Source organism: Chlorocebus sabaeus, chromosome 7 (genome assembly GCF_047675955.1).
Source record: "Chlorocebus sabaeus isolate Y175 chromosome 7, mChlSab1.0.hap1, whole genome shotgun sequence".
NCBI lineage: Eukaryota > Metazoa > Chordata > Mammalia > Primates > Cercopithecidae > Chlorocebus > Chlorocebus sabaeus.
The window spans coordinates 79,524,917-79,544,283 of record NC_132910.1 but is presented as its reverse complement, the minus strand read 5'-3'; the positions used below and the strand labels follow the sequence as shown (position 1 = coordinate 79,544,283).

Sequence of the window (19,367 nt, the reverse complement as noted above, 5' to 3'; positions counted from 1 at the left end):
AGACTAGAAGGTTAATCTAATGACAAAACATCTACATTTAATCAGTGATCTTTCATTGCCTTGAATGAGAAATTACCAAAGAACGAGAAATTACAAGAGAAGTAGAATTGGGGCACTCTTGGGGGAGGGTAGTGAAAAGCTGTCGAGTAAGAGAAGAACATGAATAGGGTTCCGCAGCTGACCCAAAAAAGCCACTTCTCCCCTTCACAGGTATCACCACAGAGCAATGACCTCTAAGACAGCTTGTGGCTGCACAGAGTTGGAGGGACATTAATCCTTTAGTTGCTGTACTGTTGGGAGTTCTGAGGAATCCCAGAGGAGGGTCAAACAATGTGGACAATGAATGGGGGACTCTCAAGGAGCCCTGGGCTGGGGCTATTTTCCAACAAATACAAAATTATTTCAGATTTTTTAATCATTGGTGTAGACATACCAGGGAAATCAATACTAGCCTGCCTATAGGTAAATCACGTACATACCTATTGTGTCTTCAAGGAGAATAACTGATCCTTTAAAAGCCAACAGTTTTTTATCGAGGAAGAACTCTTTCCCTCTTGACTTTTGAGAACACTTTCTTTCTCAGCACTTGGGCAGATAGAGCAAGCTCTAAACAAGCATTGAGTGATTTTTTTTTTCACTGTTTTTGTTCCCTTAAAAACTTGGCTGTATAACTGTGCCAGGTAGCTCTGTCCTTTCCCATAGCAATAAAATGAAAGCTGATTTAGGCCTTACTATGTGGAGGACTTTTAGTCACAACAAGCAATAGTTTTACAGTTATTTGCATTCTTAGCTTCCTCCTTCATGTAATTGGAAGGGATTTTGATTCAGTCCTTAACCTAGTTTTTACAGAGCCTCCACCAAATGCCTCAGACCCAGACACACTCTGTCACTCATAGCTAAGTAAATGAAATGAGCTTTCATCAGAAAAGATCAGTTCTCCTCCCAGAAAGGGTTTCTATGATTCCCACACTTGATGGGGTTTTTCCCCACCTAATGGATTTGTTTCTCACTTGATTGTCCTTTCCTCATTGAGTATAAGCCGTGGCTTTTTCCAACGTGGGGCTCACTTGAGGTTTTCATTTTCCAGGATTGATTCACTCTCGGAAGGTGAAAGTGGGATGGGGGTGGGATGAATGAAACCAGCTCTGAAATGACCGAAAATAGCTGCAGTATACAAAGCAGCTGATTAAATTATTTTGAAGAGCTGATGAATGCTTTTAAAATCTCTGCACTGAATGTAATTACCAATGTTTCTCAAAGTGCACTTTAAAGCCACCTACATCCCAATCACCTGAGTGCTTGTCAAACATGTAAAGTCCCAGGTCCCATCAAAGGACCACATCTCACAGTAAAGGCCTAGAAATCTGTACTCTAAAAAAATTCTTTAAATAAAGAATAATATACATACTGAAAAGTGCACGTAGCATAAAGTGGACAGCTTGCTGGAGTTTCACAACTAAACCCATCTGCAAAGCCAGCACTCAGATCAAGAACAAGAATATCACTGATATCCCAGAAGCCCCTCTGCTCTCTCCAGGCACAGTCTACTCACTCTCCCCAAGGCAAACCCGTACCTTAACTGCTAATGCCATAGATTACTTTCACCTGGATTTTTTGGTACTGTCTATAAATGGACTCGTGCAGTCTACATTATTTTGTGTCTGACTTTTTTCACAGATTGTGAGACTCATCCACATTGTTGTATGTCACTCTCTTTGGCTTAATGGTATTCCATTGTATGATTATACCAAAATGTATCCATTCAATTTAAATCTAAATTATAATGAAATACAGTCATGCATCACTTAATGATAGGGATATATTCTGAGAAATGCATCGTTAGGCAATATTGTCATTGTGTGAACATCACAGAGTGTATTTACACAAACCTAGATGGTATAATCTCCTACACACCTAGACTATATGGTATGGCCTATTGCTCCTAGGCTACAAACCTGTACAGCACGTTATTGTCTTAAATATTGTAGGTAGTTGTAACACAATGGAAAGTATTTGTGTATATAAATATACTTAAACATAGAAAAGATACAGTAAAAATACATCATAATCTTATGGGACCACTATTGTCTGCATGGTTCATTGTTGACCAAAACATCATTTGATGACACATGACTGTACCTCTGTATAGCCAATAGAATGGCTAAAATAAAAACAGAAAACACCAAGTGTTGGTAAGAATGTGGATCTACAGAAACTCTTAAACACTAACAGTGCAGTGGGACTATAAGTTGATAAAATAATCTTGGAACACTTTTGGCAGTATTTACCAGTGCTGAATATATGGCTACCTTAAATGCAGAAATTCTACTCCTAGATGCCCAACAGAAACACGTATGTTCACCAAAAAGACACAAAATAGCCCAAAACCTGGTACTACCTAAAAGTCTATCAACAATTGATCCAAATCTGCCTTTTAAACAAATTTACTGGTTGTCTCTTATGCACATGAAAGTTTCAGAATCTTTGCATTCATATTCTGAAGGTCTACCTTGAGAACAACCCTAGGAGTTTTAGCAGCTATCAAAATACATATAGGGTCAATATATTTGAATTAGTCAAAGAAAAGATATTTTTCATCATTAAACCACCAACAGGACTCCAAGTAGGAGTTTACACATAAGCACCGTATACATTCCCTCATGACTTTGAAAGCTGAGCTGTATAGAAAAGTCTTTCACAAAGTGTGTTGAAATTTTAATTGTGTTCTCACCGCCATGTGCTCAGGGCAGCTGCTGCTATTACTCAATTGCACTATCACTGCTGTGAATGAATATTTTCTGCACTGCTGCTTTCCCACACAGTTCCTTTGATTAAATAAAACTGGAATGTGTAAACTCAAGAAATAACTGAAAAAACTCAGTTCTTAGAAACTTTGATAAGAAGCAGTTGAGCAAACCCCTACTCTGAAGTCAGTGTGAGAATTTACTTTTGTTCTAGTACAGATGACGGATGTGGAATAATGACCTATTTAAGGGAGTACCCTCAAGGTGAGCAGCCTTAAATAACATAGAGATAACCCAATTTTCCCTCCTCAGGAGGCAAAGAGGCACCCAGGAGGCAAATCACCTTAAAGGTAAACAAAGAAACAAGCCATTCTTGTTCCTCAGGATTTCCACAGATTGAAGATAGTCCAAACAAACCCCAAATGCAAACTATTTGGAATCTCCAAATGTTTAGAACTGAAAGAGGCCTTAAAAGACATCTACAAAGAGAAAAGGAGACTTTTACATGGATATGATGTAACCAAAATTATACATTGCTATGATTTAAAAATAAGGCATAAAGCCAAATTTTTAGGCACTCAGTAATATAGTGACTGAATTTAGCCTCCATGTGAGACATTTCAGCAATTACTAAAAAGCACAACCAACTTAAGGAAATCTAGCATCTCCAAGTGTAAGCCATGAATCTGCCCTCCTTCTAAAACTAGAGCCACCACAGGTAGTGTTCCTTTCGTTATATTTATAATGGACTATTCAGAGGTAACCTACCAAAGTAAAGGTGAAAGAGCCTACAGTAGACACCAGTATCTCAAACCTAAGGCTGAGGAGGGCACAGTGGTATTCAGGACAACTGGGGCTTCTATGTGCAAGTGGCTGTGACATGGCAAATACAGAGGAAGGGCTCTGACTGTAGCTGTAGGAAGTACAGAGAAAAAAATCCCTTTTCCATTATTAATCTGCTCTGTCTCAAGGGAGATGACAAATACTTAATTTTTTTTTTTTTTTTTTTGAGACAAAGTCTCACTGTGTCACCCAGGCTGGAGTGCAGTGTGGCAAGCTCGGCTGACCTTTGCCTCCAGTTCAAGTGATTCTCCTGCCTCAATCTCCTGTGTAGCTGGAATTACAGGCGTGTGCCACCACACCCAGCTAATTTTTTGTATTTTTAGTAGAGATGGGGTTTTACCATGTTGGCCAGGCTGGTCTCGAACTCCTGACCTCAAGTGATCCTCCCGTCTTGGCCTCCCAAAATGTTGGGATTACAGGCTTGAGCCACCGTGCCTGGCAAATACTTAAAATATTAGGAAGCTTGATCACTTACAAGGAGCAGCTCATCTGGGAATACACTTCTCATTCACCCTAAACTCCAGAACTTCCCTCAGCCCTTAGGATCACACTTAACTTGCCAGACAGTGAAGTTACAAGGAGGGGGTGGTCATGGGGTAGGGCCCATGGAACAGTCAGCCTGTGCAGGTGAAAAGGGGGTGACTTCCGAGGACTCTGCCACTCTATCACTCAGGTTCCCTAGACTGGTGGTCTCAAAGGATATTGTCAAGTGAATGTCTTGTTTTGTAGGAAAAAGTTGACTCTTTCAGACAATGAAGTTATACTAAATATGGTGAATGTACTTTTTTTTTCTTTTTTTTTTTTTTTTTAAGTTGTAAGCCAACCTAACAATTAGTTGTTCTTTGAGATGGAAACTTTATCCTCATAATTTAATTTAGTTGGACTGCCCAGGAGTTTTCGAATTAAAAATTGTCTCTAACAGTGTTACTAGTGAATTTACCATTATTTCCAGTTTAAAATGTAGCTTTGCCCACAGACAGCCAAGACAAACCCAGGAGAGCCAGCTTTAACCAGCCTGGGCCAGCCAAGGCCCTCCTTCTCCAGTCAGGATGTAGACGCTGGAATGCCTATGCCTGGGTCACTGCATTAGGTCCACCCATAACTCTTAAACAGGACTGACTCAGCTGCTAGCAGGGCGAGGCCCTGCGTGGGTGCCAAGCAGACCTTGTTGTTCTCCTGCTTGTGCCCCATTCTTTCTTTTTTAAAAAAATTTTCAACTTTTATTATAGGTTAAGGGGTATATTACATGGGTATATTGCATGATGCTGAGGTTTAGGGTACAAATGAGCCATCATCCATGTAGTGAGCATAGTACCCAACACAATACTTTTCAGCCCATGTCCTCTTCCCTCCCGCCTCATCTAGCAGTCTCCAGTGTCTACTGTTCCCATCTTTATGTCTATATGTATTCAATGTCTAGCTTCCTCGTATAAATGAGAACACGTTATTTGGTGTTCTATTCTTGCACTAATTGGCTTAGAATAATGGCTTCCAGTTCCATCCATGTTGCTGCAAAGAACATGATTTCGTTCTTTTTTATGGCTGTGCAGTATTCCATGACACGTATATATACCACATTTTCTTTATCTAATTCACTGTTGATGGGCACCTAGGTTGATTCCATTTCTTTGCTATTTGTACTCCATTCTTAAGGCCATCCTGGCATTATCTTAGGCCAGGCTCTGCTTCACTTTTCTTTTATGGGACAACCTAGCAATCCAGTCGAGGAATCCCTTACATTTTTGACGAATAGGAGAAACTGGTAAACTGTCTGAACCAATTCCCATCAAGGCCACCCTGATGCAGAGCTGATTCTATCATGTTTGTGTGGCACAAAGGTAGAATTGGGCCGAAACATAGAATATAAGCTCTGTGAAAGCAGATGCTTGTGTGCATTTTATTCAGTTCTGTCTCCCGAGGCTCAGAACAATGCCTGTCATATAACAGGGGCTGGACAAATATTTGGTGGAGGTAGTGCTGACCCAGAGGGGATGATGAGAGTACAGACCAGAAGGAACCAGAGCTCGGCAACATGGGCCTGGGCCTCATGAGCTAGAAATGGAAGAAGGGTAGCTGAACCTGGTGAAATTCAACACTTATTGCAGGCTTTTAAAAAACCAGATCATCAAGGTAAATCCTACCTTATTAGTGTTTTTTCATTAATTCAGCAAGCATTTATTGAGTACCTGTGTTGTACTAAGCACTGTCTAGCTGCAAGGCACACCACAATGAACAAGACAAAAATCCATGTCTGCAAGAAGTTTACATTCTAGTAGGGAAGACAGATAATAAACACGCAGGTATTTTGAAGAATTTTTAGCGTGAAGAAGAAAATAATCATTAAAACAGACAGACGCCAGGTGCGGTGGCTCACACCCGTAATCCCAGCACATTGGGAGGCCGAGGTGGGCAAATCACCTGAGGTCAGGAGTTTGAGACCAGCCTGGCCAACATGGTGAAACCCTGTCTCTATTAGCCAGGAGCAGTGGTGTGCACCTGTAATCCCAGCTACTCAGGAGGCTGAGGCAGGAGAATCACTTGAATCCTGGAGGCAGAGGTTGCGGTGAGCCAAGATTGCCCCACTGCAGTCCAGTCTGGGTGACAGAGAGAGACTCCATCTCAAAAACAAAACCAAAACCAAAAAAACAAAACAAAACAAACAAGAAACAAACAGAGAGTGGAGGAGGGACAATATTGCTCCTGCTAGGATAATCTCAGAAGGACTCTCTGAGGATCTGATATTTGAGCTGGCAGCTGAATACCGAGAAAAAAGGCAGGGACCTTCTCAAAGAACATTTCAAGCAGCAAGAGCAAAATCCCTGAGACAGGGTACATTTGGAAGGTCAAGGAACAGGGAGTGTTAGTAGAGATAGAGGCTGAGCGGGGAACGGGAGGAAGATTGAGTTGTGTGTCCTTGTAGCCTTGGGTAAGAAGCTTACATTCTAAGTGAGAAAAAGAAAACATAAAAGGAGCTGAAGCAGGGGAGTAGGTTGATCTTCACTCATTGAAAAAATGTGTCCAGCTGCGGTCCGAAGATTGGCTATGGGGGAAGCAGAGAGGCCAGTGAGAATGATGCTACATGCCTCGGCTGGGCTGCAGCCAGAAGGTGCTGAGAAGTCATCAGCTTGGGATACCGTGTGCAGCTGCAGGACCTGCTGATGGATTGCAGGTGAGGTATGAAATGAAGGGATGAAGGGATGCAGGTGACTCCAAGGATTTCCAGCAAGTAGCTGAGTGGATGGTGGTGCTATTTACTAATCTGGGGAGGGTAGAGATGGGGTCAGGTGAATACAGAACCTCTTTTATCCAGAAAGAGTTTGAGGTTGACTGTTAGACATGCAGTCTCATGATGTCAGGCAATGGTTGGAATATACAGATCTAAGGCATAAGAAGAAATAGCAACTGAGGAGTCAGCAGCATATTTGTGGCACGGAAAGCTCTGGATGAGACCACCTAGGCAGATGCACTCAGCATCAATAGCATCTTCCACAGAATTGACCGCCTCTAGAGTTAATGTATCACTCCCCAGTATCCTGTTAGCTCATAACCTGACTTCTTTCACACCCATTCTCGACTCTCTCATTGATGTAATGTGAAGAAAGAGGAAATAATAGGGACAAAATGTCTGATCAACATAGAAGTTCAAGGATGATGAAAGTTCCTTTTTAAACTAGATAATCTAGAGGGGAAGACAGCAAACTATAAAAGCAAAATGCAGATCATTATTCTTCTTGAACATGATTTCAAGTCTATTTTCCTAGTGATGCTAATGACATCTGAAATGCTGGGGGTGAGCTAGGACAGTGCCTCCAAACATTCCCTTTGAATGACATCATTGATTCTAGGCAAAGAATCAAGGGATCTTGGACAGCAGGACTTAGGAGTAAGGAAAAGGGAAACCCATTAACATTTAGGTAACATACACATTGAACTTCTTGTTTTTGGCGTTTTTAAAATATTCTATTCTTAAACCTATGATGCTTCATTCTAAAAATATTTTATTTTCATTTTAAACTGTAAGGTCTCATTGAATTTGCTGCAGTGAGCTTCAAAGGCACACCTGTAATTATGAGGGAAAACTGAAGCGTAAAGTTCTATAACAAATAGATCTAGTTTTCTGCTTTGCCACTGGGAAACTAAGCAGATTGCACATTTTGTTTCATAAGCAAAATCCCCCAGAGTCCTAATGCAAAACCTATGTCATATACATGACTCCACTTTGAAACAATGGAATCTCAGGGTGCAACCAACCTTTGCAAAACAAGTCGAGGAATTTTCCATGATGCCAAGGACTCTAGTTGGAGTGTGTAGTATATCAGGCCCCATTTTCCCCTCTTACTCAGCTCAAAGCATAAACAAAAAAGAGGGGGTGGAGAGGAAGAGAGGAAGGAGGAAAAGAGGGAGGGAGAAAGAAAAACTTTACCCCAGAGGTCAAAGGTTAAAGCTTAGCTCTTCCCTGGAATTGTCTGATCTTGATTCAAGGGCATAGGAAGTATATGGCTGCTCTCATTTTATACCAGAAAATAGCAGAGTCCCTGATTCTTTGCTCTAAAACCACTATAACAGGAAACTGGATCTAAAATCCTGTTTTACCCTGAATTGAGAATCCATCTGTGCACTCTGTGTGCTCTTCCTCACCCCTTCCTTCACCCTACAGACAAAGGAGGCGGACAGCCCAGTGCCTTGCACATCTCCACCACAGGGCCACACTACTGCTAAGGTGTTTAAACCAGGATCATTTTTGCTCACTCTCAAATGGCTGCTTCTTTGGACACTACCTAGCCCACTGCATCCAAAATATTACTGAGTTTTATCAGATCCACTCTGAGGTCTGCCCGCTTTTCCCTACTCTCCTCTCCAATCATTATACTCACTCCACCTAGCACTGTCTCACCAAAGAGCTCTTTCTTGCTTCTGTGCCTTTGCACACACACCTCCCTCTCCCTGATCACACTTATTTGTTTCACCATGTCTGTGTTCCCCACTTACATGTTTCACAATCATACCACAGCCGGTTTAGCATCACATCATGAGAAAGGATCACAAGTAGAATATTTTTTAAATTTTCGGCTGGGCAAGGTGGCTAACATCTGTAATCCTAGCACTGTGGGAGGTTGAGGTGGGAGGATCACTGGAGCCCAGGAGTTTGAGATCAGCCTGGGCAAACAGTAAGACCCCCAACTCTACAAAACATTTAAAAACTGAGCTGGTGTGGTAGCACATACCTGTAGTCTCAGCTACTGAGGAGGGTGAGGCAGGAGGATCACTTGAGTCCTGAATTTTGAGGCTGCAGTGAGCTAATATGGTGCTGCTACACTCCTGTCCAGGTGACAGAGTAAAGACCTTATCTCTAAGAAAACAAAAAGTAAAATATAAAATAACTGGCTGGGTGTGGTGGCTCATGCTGATAATCCCAGCACTTTGGGAGGCTGAAGCAGGAGGATCACTTGAACCTGGGAGGTTGAGGCTGCAGTGAGTCATGTTCATACCACTGTACTCCATCCTGGGTGACAGAGTAAAACCCTATCTCAAACAAACAAACAAACAAAAATTATCCCCAATTTAGGTCATTTGGTGGGTTGAGTGTCTTAATGGCTCCAGAACATCCATCACTTTTGCCATGTACCTTGGCAGTGCCCTCTCACTCTGGGAGGGGCATTCTGCCCCAAATCACCTGTGACTTTAGTCTGGTGACTGATTTTGTCTCGTGGGATGTTGGCAAACATAATTCAGGCAATTCTGAAAGTGCTTGCACATTTCCACTTAGACTCACGTGTCTCCACCACTAAGAGAGCATGCTCAAGCTGACCTGCTGGCTACTCACACGGCAGAGCCGACGTGCCACAGCCATCCCAACCAAGGCTACTGTGGATCAGTCAATGGCAAACAATCTCCATACATGTGAATGAGCCCCGGCACCACCAGCACAGCTGCCTAGCCAACTCACAGCTGACTGCAGATGAGTGCAGCGCAGAGCAGCCGAGCCCAACCCAGAACAGATTCATGAGCCAAATCAAGGTTCAGCCAACTATGACCATGGGCCAAGTCTGGGCCACCATCTGTTTTTGTATGACTTGTGAAAAAAACTCACAGACCATTGAACTTCGTGGTTGGAAAAAATCAAAGAGTAATACTTCTTAACATATAAAAATTCCATGAAATTCCAATTTTAGTGTCCATAAATAAAGTTTTATTGGAACACAGTCATGCTCCTCCATTTGCATAGCATCTAAGGCTACTATTGTGCTACAAGGCCAGAGTTCAGAGACTGTATGGCCTGAAACATCTAAAATATTCACTATTTGGCCCTTTTCAAAAAAAAAGATTGTCAATCACTGAGCTAAATAAATGTTTATTGCTATGTGCCACTGAAAGTCACTGACGGTTTGTTTTGCAGCATCACTGTAGCAAAAGTTTACTGATACATCTTCTCCTCTGAACAGCCATTTCCTTACCTATTTCCCCCACAGAAAGTACTGGTGGAGCAGCAGAAGCCCAAGGCCAGAACAAAGCCAGCTTCCTCCTCCTCCTTCCCACCATGGACATGGACCCCATGGCCTGGATTGATGGCTGGGATGGTGACGGGTTGTAACAATGAATGCCAGCATATCAAAAAATGTCAGATTCTTCAGTGGGTTCCTGTCTAGGGAGCAGACAACACCAGCCACTCTGTCACAGTGACCAGTGAGGATCCAGAAGTCCCCTCATCCTGCCAACAGTGCCACAAAGTTTATGAACAAGGGTTTCCATCTATCACCAGCTGCATACTCAGAGGTCAAATTGCATAGGAGTAGAGGCATGGAGAGGAAACCTGAAAGATGAAAAGAAACTTTTAGTTCAACCTGAATAATTACATTGGAACTAAGTTTACGAGATTGGGCTAAAATTTAATTCCCACTCTGGGGTCCAGTGGTGGAAATCTGAGAGAAATATTCCACCAGTTAATAAAAAGAATTAAGTTACATTTTTTATCATCTCTGAGTGTATTGTGAGTGAATTTTGCAAATCTGATATGAATTTTTATAAAATGAATACACAGATGAATAAATGAATGACTTAATGTGAAACTCCTTATCATCCTGCCATGTACTCTTCCCACCGCCCATTGGCATTTCTAGCCAGTGAAGGCATCAATCCAGAAACAACTCATTCCTCATCTTGAAATGCCTTCCAACTTCTAGGAGCAAGCAGCAACTTCTAGGTCTAGCTCCCTGCTTCAGAAATGCCTAAACATTCACCTACATCCTCTGGTCCCTTGGCTCAGGAATTTTGTAGGTGGTCTCAAAGTCTTGGATAAATTTACATGAAACAGGCTGGCATCCTCTATGTTAGAGGAGTTTGGATCTTTCAGTAGACTCTAGCCTTAAATCTGTACAAAAATCTTTTGAGATTATAATGAGGCAATGTTTTCCCCAAGAGGAGGAAAGGTCAGATTCCCACATCTGGAGTTTGACCTTTGTGCGTGTTGTCATTTCACCCACCACAGGAAACCTTTCTAGGCTGGGCTAAAATGTGTAACTTCTCAACAGTGTGGCTGGTAGCAATCCCACCCAGCTGTGTGGAACGGGAAGTGAAAAGGCAATTAATATTCTGTTAAAACTTCAGGGGGTTGCACTGAAGCTGGCCAGATAGCAAGGCTGACTCATCATGTTAAAACTCAATGCAGTATTGTCTGCTCACTTCTGCTGACTCACTTGTCAGCCCTAAGCTATATGTACACAGGCAGAGCTGCCAGGTCTCATATCCGCCTTTGAGAGTGTTACCCTTCCGCACCAGCCATGACCGTTCACTCTCTGGAGAAGCATTTATGATCAGCCATGGATGATTTTAAATGTATGAAGAACTGTTTCATGGAGGGAGATTATCAGCCTCTTTCTTACGTTGTTTTACATGAAAACAGCATGAACAGCAACACAACTGACATTGGAGAAGAACCATAGTTCTTCCAAGCTGGAATGGAGACTTAAGAGATCAAACCAGATCTCATAAGAAACATATAGATCTTTCCTATGTATGAGAGAGTGAGAAGGAGGCTAGCATGTTGAATAAGAGCTTTGAGTTGGGCGACCTGAATTTATGTAGCCTTGGACACAGGTAGTCGAATTATAAGTAGTAGGCTAATTTAGCTGTTAAGTAACTTTAAGCAAATTGCTCAGACTCTTTGAGCTTTGGTTTCCTTATCTGTAAAATGAGAAATAATTATAGCACCCACCTCATGGGGCTATTGTGAAGAAAGGATGAAAAGACATCAAATATAAAAGGAATCGAGTGCTGGGCACAAAGTGCTCCATACATTGTAGCTATTAGTAAGGCTGATGAGGCAATTCATGGAAACCTCTTTCCTGGAAACAGGATAGAACCTACATGTGTTTGGCATTAGATTAGTAAAGGGTAAAAGAATATCACTGCAAGCTGGGCATTGACGGTGGTGGGGAGGACAGAGATGGAGGAAGAATTGCCCAGGGAATGCTGGACCTTCAGTATTTTGAAGGGCCCTGCTTTGGGGCCCAGGTGGGAAAGTACCCACCTTTCCATCCTGGTTTTAGGCCTGCTGAAGATAGTTATTCATTTTTTTAAAAAAAGACCCCTCTGATTATAAGTCTTTGTTTGAAGACATTGCTCAGATTTCCCTTTAAGGGCCTCATTTAAATGTACACACAAGGCAGCACAGTCCAGTTTTTCAAAAAAAACCCTGGCTAGTAATGACATACAGAAACTGATACTTACATGATACTGTTAAGTACACTCTTTTTAAACCACTAATTCTTATTTCACAGAAAGTGGTCCTTATGTCAAAGTCCTTAAGAGGTCCAACAGCTTGTATAACCAGCGGACCTCATGGTTAGTTAGCAGCTTTCAGGACTTGAATTCCCAGTGATAAACAAAAGAATTCCAAAGGCCACAATCCATAAACTCTCCATAAAAGCATATGGAACTACTTAAGAAGGTTGGCTCAGGGCTGTTGTTTTGAAAACAAGTATCCTCAGCCAGAATTTCTACTGAGTGCTATTTACTGAATGGTTGAAGAAGGGCAAGACCCCATGGATGCTGTAGGGCTGTGTTTCAGCAATTGCCAACATTTTGCAGATATTGCTCTAAGCCTCCTGATATCCTGGGAAGGATGCAAAAAGTCCGTACCTTTGTATCCATTCCACCCAAGGCATTGGGGCTACTCATGGAGGAGCCTGTACACCTTGAATATCCTTCTACAAATCTGATTGCAAGATCTTAGGCCTCCAGAATTCTCATTTACTACTCTTGGAACTTTCTGATTATAGTTCCCCCTGCAAGATTCAACTGACCACTCCATCCTTTGCACCTCAACAAAAATCCATCAAAATTTCACTTGCAGGATAGATGATTCCAAGCCAGTCTCCTATTACTGAACTATGTTCTTTGAGAGCAGCAACTTTTATCTGCTTCTCCATATCACTAGGATTTGGCTTAGTAGGTGCTGGACAATTCTTTTATTCTCATATTAATAAAATCTAATTAATTATGATTATAAGTTAATGAGTAAATTGATTAGGCCCTGACCTTTTGAATCAGTCTAGAGCCACGACCAGAACTCAAAGTTCTGACACTCACTCTGACTTCACAAGGACTTCACTTGTACTTCACAAAGATTTCCAGTGAACCCAATCAATACTCTTGCTGTCAGATGTCAGATTAATGTGGCCACCAAGATGTAGATATAGGGTAGGTTTTGGATCCATTGGCCATCATACGCCTAAACATGAACATAGTCAACTTACCTGGTTTTTCTATGCTGTTTAAGGATCAAGAGAGAATCTTCTAGAACTTTGTCTTGGTTCCAGAACAACACAGATTGTCTCGCTTTTTCTAAAACTAATAATGAGACTTTTTTTTTCTCAGTATTAAAATGTTACTCAAGACTTTCTGTTTTAATAAAATGGGAGAGAAAGATAAATCTCACTATTAAAAAACTAGAAATACTGGATAAAATATAAAATTTGAAATGTTTATATTCATGCTTGAGCTCTCAAGAAAGAAAAAGAAATGCCCAGGCATCAGAAACCAAGAGATAATTGAAAACAGAACAAAGTTTCAAAGTGTCAGTTCATGACGTAGCTGTGCTATGGATATGGAGGGGTGATTATTATTATTTATCGTTATTTTTTTGAGATGGAGTCTCGCTTTGTCACCCAGGCTGGAGTGCAGTGGGGCAATCTCGGCTCACTGCAACCTCCACCTGCTGGGTTCAAGCGATTCTCTTGCCTCAGCCTTGCAAGTAGCTGGGATTACAGGCGCATGCCACCACGCTGGGCTAATTTTATTTATTTACCTTTTTATTTTATTTATTTATTTTTTTTTTGTATTTTTAGTAGAGACAAGATTTCACCATGTTGGCCAGGCTGGTCTCAGCCTCCCAAAGTGCTGAGATTACAGGCGTGAGTCACCGTGCTGGACTGGTGATTATTGCTTCTGTTCACCCAAGGGCTTGGGATTTCATGCTCATGTAGAAACATGAAGTAAGCATTTGTCCCAAGTGGGCAGGAAATTGGAATTGAGAACCTTGCATAGAAGCTAGGTTCTACATGAAAAGGTAGTCAACATATTCTACATGAAAAGGTAGTTTAAGTAAAAACCCACCCATTCACATAGGTATATGTCAAAGAAATTAAAAACTTAAATGAGTAGATACAGCAAGAGAATTTATAAACTGGAAAACAGATTTTAGGACATTACTCAATAGGCACAGAGATATAAAGATCTGGAAAATATGGAACCTTAAGGGACTTGGAAGACGGAACGAGGAGGATCAACAGATTTAATTCCGAGAATGCGAAATAGAGGAAAATAAGACAGGGGCAATACTTGAAGAGAGAATGGTTGAAATGTTTTCATCCATGATTAAAACACTTGAATCCTGAAGTTCAAAAATTGTAATGAATTCCAGGAAGGATAAATAAAGCTTAAACGAAACAAATCCAAAGCAAGCCACAATATAATGCAACTGCATAACTTCAAAGACACATATCTCAAAATACTATAAAAATACTATAAAAGCAAAATCATCAACCTAGAATTCCATACCCAGATGTATTTAGTTTTCTAGGGCTGCCATAACAAAATACCTCAAACTAGATGGCTTAAACAACAGAAGCTTATTTTTCACAGTTATGGAGCCCAGAAGTCAAAGATCAAAGTGTTAGGTTTGGTTTCTCCGTGACTTGCAGAGCACCCTCTTCTTGCAGTGTCTTCCTGTGGCCTTTTCTCTGCGCAAACGCATCCCGGGTGTCTCTCTTTTTTTTTTTTTTTTTTTTTTTTTTAAGACGGAGTCTCTCTGTTGCCCAGGCTGGAGTGCAGTGGTGCGATCTCGGCTCACTGCAAGCTCCGCCTCCTGTGCCCACGCCATTCTCCCGCCTCAGCCTCCCCAGCAGCTGGGACTACAGGCGCCCGCCAGCACGCCCGTCCAATTTTTTGTATTTTTAGTAGAGACGGGGTTTCACTGTGCTAGCCAGGAAGTTCTCGATCTCCTGACCTCGTGATCCGCCCGCCTCGGCCTCCCAAAGCGCTGGGATTACAGGCGTGAGCCACGGTACCGGCCAGGTTTCTCTTCTTATAAGGACAGTGATATTGGGTTAGGCCCTATCCTTATGACCTTAGTTAACCTTAATTACCTCTTTAAAGGCCCTGTCTCCAAATACTGTCACATTTGCCATTAGAGCTTCAACATACAAACTCTGGAGGAACACAGTTCAGTCCATTGCATCAGCTAAGTCTCATTCAAAAGTGAAAGTAAAATAAATACACTTCCTAAATAAAAGACCAAGGAAGCTTACTGCTCATTGATAATGATGAAATCTGCCCCTCCATAATTGGCCAAACTCTATGCTATCATTTTTAAAAAATTAAGATTGAACAGACAAAAATGTTGTAATGTTCTACTCCCTTAAACTACTATCATAACCTCTTCAGAGACTTTCAACGTCACATTCCCCTACTTCTTCAAAGAATCTCCTCCTCCTTTTAAGATGTACATTTGAATCTCTTTTCGTGTGTTTATTTCAACTCTTCAATACTCTTGTTTTGAAAATGTACATTTGACTCTCCTTTGAAGTTTGTTGGCTTATGAGTACTGGACCACCTCAACTTCTTTGTGGATACCAAGGCAACTTCTAGAAGAGGTAGATGTGTGAGTACAGGGAGGGAGGAACCTCGTATTCATATAGAAAAGAGAATTTATGGAATTAATTAAATCATAAAATTAATATCGACCTGAGTTGTGGTAGGTAGTCCTTGCCTCTACCTGTTCATCTTTTTCATTCCTTCTTGCACACAGATCTTAAGTAAATGACAAAAAGTCATATTTTAAAATTTTGAATCTGTAAGTTATCTAAAACACACACCCTTACAGAAATAAATACTAAGGATATGTTGCAAAAATAAGAAAACTTTAACCAAAAGTAAAGAAGTGGAATGCAAAATGCAAGGTGATCAAAGTAATTTGAAAACACATGGGTAAATTTAAACAGGCATTGATAGTATAAAATAATAGAAACAATAACAACGATAATAGTTACAATGGTAATAACATTATCAGTCAGCATCCAGTCATGAAACAGGAACCTAAGTCTTTCTGACAGAGGGAATTTAATGACTTATATGGGTCATGGAAGCACAGAGAAGTCAAACAGGAATAGAGTGGCAACCCAGACACTGAAACAGCAGGCTGCTGCGACTCTCCCTGGGCTGCAGAAGCAGGGCTCAGAAGCCAGGCCATTGGGCAAGCACTAAAACCACGAAGTGAGTGACACCCAGTGGGAGCTGAAGTCATGGAGGAGACACAGACACCACCAGAGATGCTAGAAGAAGCATCCAACCTTCCACCAATGTCTTCCACTGACAAAACTCACCTAGATAGCAGAGGACAAGGAAGCCTGGAAATGTGGTTGGCTGTAATACAGAGTAGAGTAAGACAAGGGCAGGAAATGGATCTGCAAGCAAAGGCAGCTGATTAGCACAACAACAATGACTAAGTTAGGGTTTCAAAAAAAGGATAGGATTAAATAGATAATAAAAGACGTGACAGAAAGGGGGTGATCTAGCAAATAAAAAATTAGTAAGAATTTAAAAAATTTGATCTGACTGGGCGCAGTGGCTCATGCCTGTAATCCCAGCACTTTGGGAGGCTGAGGCAGGCAGATCACGAGGTCAGGCAGTTGAGACCACAGTGAAACCCCATCTCTACTAAAAATACAAAAAATTAGCTGGGTGTGGTGGCGGGTGCCTGTAGTTCCAGCTACTCGGGAGACTGAGGCAGGAGAATGGCGTAAAGCCGGGAGGCGAAGCTTGCAGTGAGCCAAGATCATGCCACTGCCCTCCAGCCTGGGCGACAGAGCAAGACTCCGTCTCAAAAAAAAGAAAAAAAAAAAAATTGAGCTGCACAAATTAAGAAGCTTGATTTAATTCAGAGTTGTGCCAGACTCCCTGGAACGCCAAGAATCACTTACAGATGTGCTGTGAGATATTCATCCCTTTGGCCCTCAGGGCAGTCTGGCAGGGCCTGGCTGCCTGGAGCCTCCAGGATGTTAGAAGCCTTATCCAAGGCTCCTTGTAGAGAGGATGGAGCAGAGCAAGGTCTGACAGGGGACCCCACAGTCCCTGGAGATCTTGAGTGCAATGAGCAAAATGGAGCCCTCACTGCTCTGCCAGATGCACTGTGCATGGCCAAGGTGCTCTACTTCCTGGAAATGTACTTCAGCAGGCACTGCAGGGCAAACCCCTGCTCTCTGAGTCCAAAGGACTCGTGGAGCTCCAGGGGAATGGATGCTCCAGGTGACTGAGGAGCAAGGAATACAACCCAAACTGCAGCATGAGGTGGAGAGATGGGGAAAGGGGACTCCTGGTAAATGCTAATCCAGGCATTGGTCTCAAATACCTGTCTTTACGTATGTATATATTAAATAATGTTCTGTTATCCATCGCTGTGTAATAAACTACCTCAAAACACAGTGGCTTAAAACAACAATGATTTCATTATCTCTCATTATCTTCTGAGTCAGGACATTGGGCAGGACTTAGCTGAGCAGTTCTTCTGCTCCATTTGAGGTACATATACTTGGTATTATTCAGTTGGTGGCTGGGCTGGGCTGGAGGAATCAAGACAGCTTTTCTCACATACCTGCTATTTTCACAGGATGGCTAGATGGCTGGACTAACCAGGGCTCCTCTACCTCTGCATATAAGGTCAAGTCTTCTCCACAAGGTCTCTCCAGCAAGGTAGTCAGATTCTTATACAGCAACTCAGGCACCAAGAGGCCAAGGCAGAAGCTTCCAAGTCCTTTTAAAGAACAGGCCTGGAAACAGCACAGCATCACTCTTCCCTATTCAATTGGCCAAAGCAGTCACAGGCCAGCCTAGATTCAAGAAAAGGGAAAGTAGACCCCACCTCTAAATGGGAGAAATATCAAAGAATTTGCAGTTGTCTTTAATCCACCATTGATGCTTTTGTCTGTTTGTGACTAATATGCACTTGAATGGCCTGCAAGCTAGAGGTAACTGTTCTAATAGTAGAATTTCAGTAGAATTTTAAAATACCTGGTATGTGAAATTTTATTTGGATTTGAAATTTATTTGTCCTATGTATAAGTCAGGGTTCAGACAGAGAAGAAGAACTTTTTGGGGATAAGATGGCCAGACATCCAAATAGACAGCTAGATAGAGAAAAAGATAGATGATTAATAGATGATAGATAGATAGATAGATAGATAGACAGACAGATAAGGATTTCACCTTATGCAACTATGGAAGCTGATTAAACAGTCTCTCTCTCTTTTTTTTTTTCTTTTTTTTCTGAGACAGAGTTTTGCCCTTGTTCCCCAGGCTAAATAGAGTGCAATGGTGCAATCTCTGCTCACTGCAACCTCTGCCTCCGAGGTTCAAGCGATTATCTTGCCTCAGCCTCCTAAGTAGCTGGGACTATAGGCGCCCACCACCAGGTCCAGCTAATTTTTTGTATTTTTAGTAAAGAGACAGGGTTTCGCCATGTTAGCCAGGCTGGTCTCGAACTCTTGACCACCTCAGTCAAGATCCACCAAAAGTGCTGAGATTACAGGCGTGAGCCACCGCACTTTGTCGTGGTTGAACAGTTTCTATTAAGCTATTATTATTATTTTTTTGTAGGAAAAAATGGTTTTGTACGTGGGATGAAACAATATAAATTCAAAACTTACAGATAAGGGTTAGCTCTATCACTCAACTCTTTAAAAAGTTTATATGAATATCCAGTCAAAACCAACAAGGTATTGCCCTTGAAATGTTAACTAGACGGATTTCCAAGGAGACCACAGGACTGTATACTGTCTTGGAATGTCCTCAGAAGGCTCTGTTATTGATCAGGTAACAGTAAAAACCCCAGAGTCCTTTCTTTCAAATGGAAAAGGGAAAGCAGAGGGGCAGAAGCTATTCAAACTTCATCTTCTTTCCTTGTGGCTTGTGGTCACCTCCTCCTCCTCTCCCTCCTCGGAAGCCGCCTTGCCCTCCAAAGCCTCCCCGGCCTCTGCCACCAATAAGCTATTATTTTTGTGTCTGGTGCTGGATTTGAAACCCAAGAGCAAGCAAGGTGCATATAAATAGGAGAGATTAAGGTCAAGATGTAACCTACAAGGATGGCCTGCAACCAGTGTCAGTTCTTGCTGTCTCCAGCCTTGATGAAGTGAGTGTCCTGCAGGAGATGCTAATGCCCTTTGTCCCAGAGCTAAACACATAAACACACACTTGGCTCAGGAATTGGAGAAGGCAAAGGAAGATTCA

General features: G+C 41.9%; 1 long non-coding RNA gene across 1 annotated transcript in view; it reads right to left on the bottom strand.

Moving 5' to 3' along the window:
* Positions 1-9,754: 9,754 nt before the first annotated feature.
* The window catches only part of LOC103236249 (uncharacterized), a 233,208-nt gene continuing 223,595 nt past the window's right edge, over positions 9,755-19,367 (bottom strand). Inside the window, exon 9 of the long non-coding RNA XR_012093443.1 lies at positions 9,755-10,398. This is a non-coding gene — a long non-coding RNA (uncharacterized lncRNA). The remainder of the gene's footprint in view (positions 10,399-19,367) is intronic.